At 40.2% G+C, this 8227-nt stretch overlaps 1 long non-coding RNA gene across 1 annotated transcript; it reads right to left on the bottom strand.

Annotated features, from left to right (window-relative positions):
• Nucleotides 1-4830: 4830 nt before the first annotated feature.
• LOC149148835 (uncharacterized) lies at nt 4831-5099 on the bottom strand. The gene is made up of 2 exons (XR_016262887.1): nt 5017-5099; nt 4831-4882 (listed from the first exon to the last, which is right to left on the bottom strand). It is a non-coding gene; the product is annotated as an uncharacterized LOC149148835 (long non-coding RNA).
• Nucleotides 5100-8227: the final 3128 nt, after the last annotated feature.

The raw sequence follows: 8227 nt of genomic DNA, 5'->3' as shown, positions 1-8227 counted from the left end.
TCTCAAACTTTCAAAGCAGGCAGGTATGCTTCTTAAGCTCGATCTCTCAAAAGCTTTTGATAAACTCAGCTGGAATTTCATACAGCAAATGTTAAAAGCTTTTGGTTTTAGTATCATGTGGATCCGATGGGTCATGAGCCTAATAAACTCCACCCAGTTCTCAGTCTTGGTGAATGGCATCCCCTCAAAGCCCTTCAAACCTTCAAGAGGAATCAGGCAGGGGGATCCCCTGTCTCCCTTCCTATTCGTTCTCATGGCGGAAGGGCTAGGGCGTCACATCAAGCAAGCTCTTCAATCTCATCGGCTCAAGGGTCTTTCAGTTCACAACACCCCTGCCTCGTCCCATCAGCAATTTGTTGATGATACCATGCTTTTTGGTTACCCTTCAGCCCAGGAAGCCTCTTGCCTCAAATCCTTACTCAATGACTTTGCCAATGCCTCAGGCACGGATATCAATTATGCCAAATCGCAGATATTCTTTTTTCATACTCCTCCTCCCGTCAAATCTGCAGTCACCCGCATCCTCGGAATCCCTGCTGCCTCCCTTCCCTCTAAATACCTCGGCGCCCCGCTCACTGCCTCAGCAATTAAGCATTCCGCCTGGCGTACTCTCCTAGAGAAAATGGAATCCCGTCTCAATCTTTGGACTCTTAGATCTCTCAACCTAGCCAGCAGAGTTGTGCTCATTAAATCAGTCCTACAGGCTATGCCGCTTTACCTCCTAAAGAGAATCAGGCAGCTTCAACGCAGCTTTCTATGGGGAGGTTCGGCAACTAATCGGAAATGGTCGTTGGTCAAATGGCCAATTGTTTGTCAACCAAAGGAGCATGGAGGAATTGGGCTGCGGGACCCCGAGCATAGCAATGCCATCATGAGTGCCAAGATTTGGTGGCAGTGGATCTCTAATCCGGAGAAGCCTTGGGCAAAAATCTGGACAGCGAAATATGCCAACAATAGACCCCAGGAGGAGCTCATTCGATTTATCCCCATGGAAAATGGCTCGCTCATCTGGAACGCAGCCAAACAGCACTACCACTTAATACAACAACATAGCTTTTGGGAGGTTCGGAATGGTCAAACAGCAAGACTTTGGACAGATGCGTGGAATCAAATGCCAAAGCTCCTCCGAGCCCTACAAATACCACTGGATCACATCAGGCCAGAACAGCAGCAAGAAAAGATCAATTACTACTGGGAGCAAGGGGGGGAACATGGATTCAGGAATTGGAAACATGGAAACCAATGGGCTATCAACGCAAACATGCAAGACACAGAGGCTTTGGAGAAGGAGTTGGACAAAAGAAGAATCCGCTATGACGAAGGAACTGATATCTTGAGATGGGGATATCGAACAAAAGGCGAGTTCTCCACTTCAGAAACCTACAAAATTCTTTGTCACAATAACACCCACTCAGATCCTATATGGAGTAAAATTTGGGGGCTTGGCTCTTGGCCCAAGATCTCTTTCTTCCTGTGGCTTGTTGGTCACAAAAAAATCCTCACCTGGGATAAGTTACGAAAAAGGAATTTCCATGGACCATCGCTATGCCCCAATTGTCGCCAAAACGAAGAAACGCTGCTCCACCTTCTGGATTCATGTCCACTAGCAAATCAGCTTTGGGAAAAAGCGGGATTCATATGTCAAAAAAGGTGTAGAACAAAAGTCGACATCACTGACTCCCTAAGGCACTGGCCTCCGAACCCATATAAAAGTCCAATACTCAACTGTTTGTGGAGCCTTCTCCCTGGCTTCATCACCTGGAGTATTTGGAAAGAGAGGAATAGGCGGATATTTAAAAATCAAAGCTCAAGGATCGAGGAGATATGGAACAATTTACATGGAAACCTGAATGAGACGTTACTTCTACACTCATGGTCAGAGGAGGATTTTCCTTCTCTTGACAATGAAATAAATATTATGAGCAACTGGCAATTGAACATTCCTCAGTCTCAGCACAGGAATAGCTCCTCCACAAGCAGCGAAGCTATCAAAAATACCTGGAGCCCTCCTCCCAGGCACTCTTACAAGCTCAACTTTGACGGAGCTTCCAAAGGTAACCCCGGAAAAGCAGGCTTTGGAGGCATCCTAAGGAATCATGAAGGTAAGCCAGTGCAAATCTTCTTGGGGTCCTTGGGGTGGGACACCAATAATTCGGCGGAAATTGAAGGTTTATGGCAAGGAATCCTCTTAGCCGGAAACCTCAACTTGCAACCCTTAATTGTGGAAGGGGACTCCCAAATTCTTATAAACATGGCAAAGAGATTGCAGAATGGCTCCCAAGCGAAAAAGATCTCAAATAGTTGGAGACTAGCGGCTCGTTTAGAAGCCATAGAACATGCCCTTCGCAGCAACAGGGCAATCTCCTTCACTCATATAAAAAGGGACGGCAACAAGGTGGCCGACCTTCTTGCCAATTTAGGAGCAGCTTATGATCACACTCTCCTAACAGGAGACCCAAGCATGATCACAGACAATGCTCAGGCTCAGGAGCTGGACAAGCTGATCCAAAATGACTATGCCCACCCGGATGCGGGTGCCACGCCGCATATGAATGACCCGCCAAATGTTCAACATGGGCGGTCGTAGGTACAGAAGAGGCCTTAAATGCTCCACGCCACCCTAGATGGCAAGCGTGAGAGCTGAAGGGAGAGGGGACGGCAATTCATTGCCGATACTGCGCGACTTAAACGGTTTCAGATGGAAGTTAAGGCACTCCAACCCCGAGGCAATCCAGAGCAGATTAAGTATGGATGGAGAAGGGAATGTTTTGCAAAGTTTCAGGATCGATTTGGGGATTCAGGCCTCAGTTTGTCAGGCATTCAAGCGCTGGTTCACGAGCTCTCTGGGGCATTTGCAGGTAGATACAGGGCTGCAAGGGAGGATAAGAGCGGATTCACATCCCTCATATCCCTCTCCATAGCACTATCACGTTCATTGGTCTTCAAGAAGGGAATGGCGCCAAGACAGAGGCTCATTAGCCGTCGAGGCACTGGAAGGGAAGGCACTTCTCGTCCCCCGGATACAAATCCGCCTCTATGTTGCTGTCGTTTTTCATGCCACCAGTCAGCAGGTGCACACCCCATTCGGCCGTCCCAATTCATGGATACAAGATCACCGGACTCAAGCTCTGCTCCGCTACCTGCGTTCGGAATGACGGTCTTCACTGTCAGATGTGCGCAATGTCATTCCAACATCAATGCTCATGTTTCGGTCCTCTTCATGGAGGAACCGAAAGAGGAGGTGGGAGGATTACCCAGCGCCCAAATTCATCATGCTGAATGTTCCAGAGTTGCTGAGGAAAGAGCAGAGACACCACCTGGAACGAATGTTGTGCAACCTTCGCCTCAGCCAGCGCCAGCTTCAGGCAAAGCCAAAGTCGATTGGGGACCTCCACCGGAAGGTGAGTACTGGATTTATGAAGAGGACCCGGAGGACGAGGATTCGGTTGAATAGGCGCCGGCTCCACCATGCTTCGGCCCTCCGACAACTCTCAGGTTCTTGTTGTGAACTGCTACTCTTGTTACCTGTGCTTAATTACGCTGTAAATGTCATGGTTTGGCCTCCTAATTTTGTTACTCTATGTTCAAATGCGCCCGCGCGAAGAATACTGCTGAAGTACTCCTCTCTCTCTCCTTGGCCCCTGCGCGGGATTTATAATTTTGTTTTTTCTGTGATGCAAACGCTTACCGCCCCTGCGTGGGTTGCTAGTTTCAGTCATGGCGCCCTTGCATGGGTTAGTGGTCAAAAGGGTGTTGCCCCTGCGTGGGCGTTTAGTAGTTTTTGGAAGACCCCTGAAAATGAAGTTTTCTATAAGCACTATCAAACCAGAGGACCAGCCCTGGCCCCTGGGGACATGTAATCCTGGATGTAACTGTTTCAGCTTGTAAATAATAGAAGTAGAATAGTTTTAACGATAAAAAAAAAAAAACTGTGTTATCCATCCATAGGCCTTCCTCTAGTTGCATGCACGATCAATTTTATTTAGATGATTTTACAACTAGTAATACATTGTCCCTGAACTCTAATCTCAACTTTGTCTTTCTCAGAATTGACATGCATGAGTTATTATGAGTGAATTATCATTTATCTTATTGATCACTACATGTGAATTAAATCAAATTTAATTCACTTGACCTCTCACTAGTTCGTCCATCAGTTAAAACTAGTTTAACTGATTTTAACTCAGTAAAACTGAATTAAATAATCAAAACTCAATTAGAACTCAACCTGGGCCCTTAAAATTTAGGGATCACTCTACATGACTCTAGATAGACTCCTCAACTCGAATTTATTGAGCCAACTAAGTCAACTTAACTTAGTTAGTTGTTGCTATGAGAATTAGAATTACAATTTAATTCAAGGACAAATTAAATTAGGATTTTTCTTGTTGCATTTTTTCAATGCCCACTACAATCAAGGATATTTATAAAATTGCCTTATTATCCTTATTTTAATAAGTGGGCAGCAAGAAGCAGAGGAAGCAAGCATAAATTTATATAAACATGCATACAAAACTATAAGCCTTTTGGAAATTGACTCATACACATTGAATATAAAAAATCAATAAGTTGTAGTTCAAAGGTGCCTACTTTGACGGTTTGACCTTCAATGTAGGCAATGAAAAAAATGATAAGTCCTTTCACACTTTAGTCTTTTTAGAAGTATTGCAATCAAAATTCATCGGTGGTTGATGAATTGTGCAATTTCGTTATCTGAGTGTCATTTGATATCCCACTCATTACATATATGATAAAGATCTTCGATTACAATACTTTTAATCAGCAAGATTTCAAACTCACCTTGCTGGGTTGCTGTGGTGTTGGAAAAGGTGTATAAGTTTTTTTCTCTTTTTTCTTCAGCTACTTTTGCTTTACATTTCTCCTACTCAAAACAAATATTTACATCACTCATCATTGGTACAAGAATAAATAAGTTCAAAGTGGTTAAGCATAGGCTTCTTGACCAAAATGAAATGATATAGCTTCCCAAGGGAACCAAGGAAAAAAATATCTTACTTCTTAAACTTAGGCAAAAACCTATCCCAATTTTCCCCTGCAAATTCTGGATCTTTTGCAAGCTCTTGTTTTATCATGAGTTCATAAGTGCAAAAGCACCACACTAATAGTCAAGATATATTTCAATAATCAATTGCACATGTGTATCATGCAAGAAATTTAACTTTTAAGATATGCTCACTCACATAATATCAATACCTTGATATGATAAATTGGATGTATATTACGAATACAATCCTCTGCAATTCTGCGTACTTGTTTCAAACCTTTAAATGAGCCCATGGCTGCAACAGTATTACCCTACAACACCAATTGCATATATTTTACTTCGAAAAGGAACCATCTTCTAACAAATTGTAGGACAATCTACTAGATAATTGTCTCTTTCAAAGCATGCTTACATTAGTAACATTATCATTTTTGAAAAATATAGTCATGGAGGAGAGGATGCAACATACTTCAGATAATCAAAAGAAAAAGATAACATGCTAAGAAATCAAGTTAAAACTCTCTCACATGAACAAAAACATAACATCCAGTTAATAGCTCAATTGCCTGTAGCAGAAGCAAAATCCCAAGCAATTTTTTAAGAAGAAAAGGTTCAAGTCATAAAAATTCTTTCCGACTCAATTTTCATTATTGAAAACTTGTCAGAGGTAGTTAGAGTACCATGACACATTCAAAGAGTATTACCTTGAGTGTTGAATCGTTGGGACCCAATAGGCACTGCTGACATTTGACAAATCTTTCCTGAGTATGGGACAAAGTCCTTTTAGAGGAAAACACTAAAAACTACAATGCCAAGTCATTTATAAATCTTTAAAAATAATAGGTGCCTTCCTAATATGGATGGGCTTTATTTGAAGCACACTCTGTTAGTTAAAAGAGTTCTTGCATAGCCAAACCCTTAAATGGAAAAAATGTTATATAAAGCATACATGAAAATAAATGAAAGGATTGATGGAAGTGGATATTATGAATAGCAGCTTGACAACCATGAATTTGAAGCATTATCGTTGATTATAAACACGAGTAAAGTGTTTCATATCTGATCCTACTAATTTTCATAACAAGTGCTACACAGTTGATGAATAAATTATTCAAGGTTGCTTTTTATTTTTAGCATTAGCAGTTGTTTCGCTCTTCTTCATTGTCATGATGATTCCTCTTTTGATCACATTAATGGGGTAACTATTGCAACATTAATCCTATTGAAAATGTCACATGCTTCATGTGCATTCATGAAGTATGTAATGATATGATTCAAAAATATCATCTAACAAATTGTAGAAAATTGGCCCATCTAACAAATTGCAGAAGTTTTGTAGGTTTGGAAAGGAAAATTTATTCCTAACAACTGCTTTGTCACTGAATAATATAAACATGACCAATTTTTCATTTGCTAGGAAGATATGTGTAGTCCACATATTGTTATATTTTCCCAATTATATGTGATATCATATATTTCATGAATCTCAACATGAGTTGACACCAACATAAATATTGGCAAAGAGACCAAATCGGACACTTAGTTGAAGTTCATTGAGGAAATGGATGAAAATATTGATTTAATTTAGAGGATTAGAGATGATCGTTGAAACAACGGCCCTCATTAAAAAAATATGTTTGTTTACAGTGAATCCACAAAGGTTTACCGCTGATTCTTGCATGTGCACAATTTCACTGGAGAAATAGCACAAACAGACTGATAATCAGTTGTCAATTCTTACTCATATATACCTGAAATTGTGATATGTACATTTAATGTTTGACAACTTGTCTATGTAGATCAATTTTCTATTTACGTTAAGACTTATCTTTATCAAGTCATTCATGCATGAGTACAATGCATAGACTTTGTATCATGTAATTAAACTACGATTACAATATATAGAATCATGTGTGTGTATGTCAAGGTTGATTGATGTTGATGATTTAATTTACATATATATACAAGTCCCAAGGGTTAGTTTGATTATTATAAGCTCTTGTGATAATTCCACAAAGGTCTCGAGATCAAATATTATCAAGTCCTTTGGAGATACCAACCACCTATGAAGATGGCAATTGACTTGCCTTCCATCTAGAAACTTTGAGGAGGAAGGGGAGGAGATCCACAAACACTGGGAAGACACCAAAATCCCCATTCTTTGCTTAAGTGTGCAAGGGTGGGGTGAGATTATTTCCTAGGAAAATAATATACATATATATCAAATTTATATGAGTTGGCTTATTGCCAATGTTTTATGTTCATAAGTTACATGTTGATCATATTTTTTGATAAATTATATTGTTTTTGTTTTTTTAGACTATCAAGACTCATATGAGTTTGAAAAAAGACAATGTTTATTATTAAGTATCATTAAGGATGAAAATTAAGAGTATGTAGAGAATAGGTGATTGAATATCTTATCTCTTAGTGAATATCAAATTAGTTAAGGGTAGTTGATCCATATATATGCAGGAACGAAATGAAATATAGATTTAAACAAAAACACAGAGCTACAGCAAAAAAATAAACTTCAATTCATTGATAACAAAATACTGAAAATTGTTTACATGCAGAATGGAAATAAACTAGCTCAAGCAATGGTAGCTTATCTCTGAGAAGAGATGTGGAGGCTACATTCCTTGTGAACTATGTTACAATGAGGCTCAAAGGCCTATTTTTTATTGAGAAATAATGGAAAATCCTAAACATCCAAAAACCTAGCCCTAGGAGATGAAGCGCCAAAAGTTTGTGCGTCCCGTTGGGGTAAATTGGTACATCAACTTCTCGAGGTTGTAACTTTGGCATACAATCTTTGTTTGACATGTATGATACCTCATTAGAAATATTTATCTGAGGATAACAAATTTCGACCACTAACCCCTACTAGAAGCTTTGGGTTTTCCCATTTTCCAAAAAAAATGTCATTTGGGTCCTCAAAATGGTTCCGAACATTTAGGACCCAAAAAACTGCCAAAAATAGTAAATTGTGCTACAATTAAGAAAACTAAAAGAAACAATGGTGGCAGTCTAAGTGGACTAGGTGGGTGGCCACTAATATCCACCTAAATCATTCCCCCCCACCCCCCAGAAAGCAATGGTCCCCATTGCATTGAGTATCTCCATGAGATGGGGAAACTTCTGTTGAACTTGGTCCCTAGTGAACCACTTGCCTTAGTGCAGGAGTCGGTTAGCTTTGACAACCCGATGCAGTTGTATATT

This window comes from Pinus tabuliformis, chromosome 9 (assembly GCF_031772625.1).
Source record: "Pinus tabuliformis cultivar Carrire ecotype Pingquan chromosome 9, CPIR1, whole genome shotgun sequence".
Classification (NCBI taxonomy): Eukaryota; Viridiplantae; Streptophyta; class Pinopsida; order Pinales; family Pinaceae; genus Pinus; species Pinus tabuliformis.
The sequence above is the reverse complement of the archived record's forward strand: the minus strand, read 5'-3'. Positions and strand labels throughout refer to the sequence as shown.